The following is a 1,640-nucleotide window of genomic DNA, read 5'->3' as shown; positions in this document are numbered from 1 at the left end:
AGGAGGATCATTATGAGTTCCAAAGCAGCCTGGGCTACAAAGTGAGCTCAAGGCCAGCCTGAACTGCATAGCGAGACCCTGTCTCAAAAACCACATGCACAAAAAAAGAAAAAAACGAAGAACATGAGGAAAGTTAAAACTGAAACACCTCTGGGAGAAGCAGATTTGGCCCATTGGTCTTACAGTGCCATAAATCATTTTCAACACTGTTGAATATTAACACAACACAAAAGTCAGCTCAAATTGCTTGACAAGAGTGAGTTTGGTTGGAGCTGAACATGGTGCTGCACACTTATAATCCCAGCACTCAGGAGGCTGAGGCAGGAGGATTGATGCAAGTTCAAAGCCAGCCTGGGCTACATGGTAAGCTGAAGGCCAGCCTGGACTATGTAGTGAGACCCTGTCTCCAAAAACCAAAAATAAAATAAAATGAATCTCACCATAACAGAAGAACCTAAAAATTAAAATTAAGAACACTAAGTATTAACAAATATAGATAGCAATCTATCTGCAAGCCAAATAGTATTACAGAAAGAATAGAAGCTTTGTTGTCTAACACACCTGTTGGTTTAACTGAGAAAAGATTGAAGTAGAAAGCCTTTAAAGCATTTGGCAAAGATCACAGGAAACAGAGAGAGCAAAACTACAGGGTTTCAGAGCTTTGTTAAATTTTTTTAATTAAATAGAATCTCTTAATAATTAAAAAGCATGTCTACTTAGAACACAATGTTAGATAACAAAAGCCTATTGTAAAACAGCAGGAATAAAATGCCTGCCATGATTGCTACTTGCATTAACATTTGCATAGATGCTGTTATGGTTTGAATTATTGGCTCCATGTCTCTCAAGGTTTCAAGTGTGAAAAGATAATCCCCACTATGAAGTATTAAGAGAGTGGAAACTTAATCTGTTTATATTGTTTACATTGGGCCTTTGGGAGGTGATTCAGATTAGATGAGGTTATTAAAGTGGAGTCCTTATGACTGAATCCTGGTGGTTTTAGAAGAAGAGGGAAAGAGATTAGACAGACACACAGATACATACATACTCCCTATCTCTTGCCAAGCGATGCTCTGTGCCACCTCAGGACTCTGTAAAAAAAAACCATTACTGCATGACCTTGAACCTCCAAAACTTGACCTTGAACTCCAAAAGGGTTATGAGCCAAATAACCCTTTTCTCTTTATAAAGTAGCCTGCATCAGCTATTTAATTGCAGTAATGAAAAATAGGCTGCTGTATAAAGGGAGTCTGGAAGGATGCTCACCAGCACTTTAACAATGGCTACGTATAACTGTAAAGATCTCCTTTGTTTTCTATATTGCTTGAGTTTTTCAAAGCGATTATGCATCTGATTTCAAAAAAAAGAAAAAGCAGGAGGTAGTGGAGAAGTGAAGAAAGAAGGAATAACTAAAAAATTCCTAAGCATATGAACAGTTCTGAAATTGAAGGGAAGGTAAGGAAGAAAGGAGATAAAAATAAAGGAAAGATGAATGATTAAGATTATTAAGTTAAGATCCAAAACTCATGCTCTTGGCTTCTTGATGACCAAATGTAAAGAGGAAACCATCAGCTCTAGACAGCACGTGTAGCAGAGGTTGAGAAGACAGAGAATGCCTGCCCATCCTCACCTTAGTTTAC

The sequence above is a fragment of the Chinchilla lanigera genome, unplaced genomic scaffold (assembly GCF_000276665.1).
Source record: "Chinchilla lanigera isolate Chin_1 unplaced genomic scaffold, ChiLan1.0 scaffold00044, whole genome shotgun sequence".
NCBI lineage: Eukaryota > Metazoa > Chordata > Mammalia > Rodentia > Chinchillidae > Chinchilla > Chinchilla lanigera.
The sequence above is the reverse complement of the archived record's forward strand: the minus strand, read 5'-3'. Positions refer to the sequence as shown.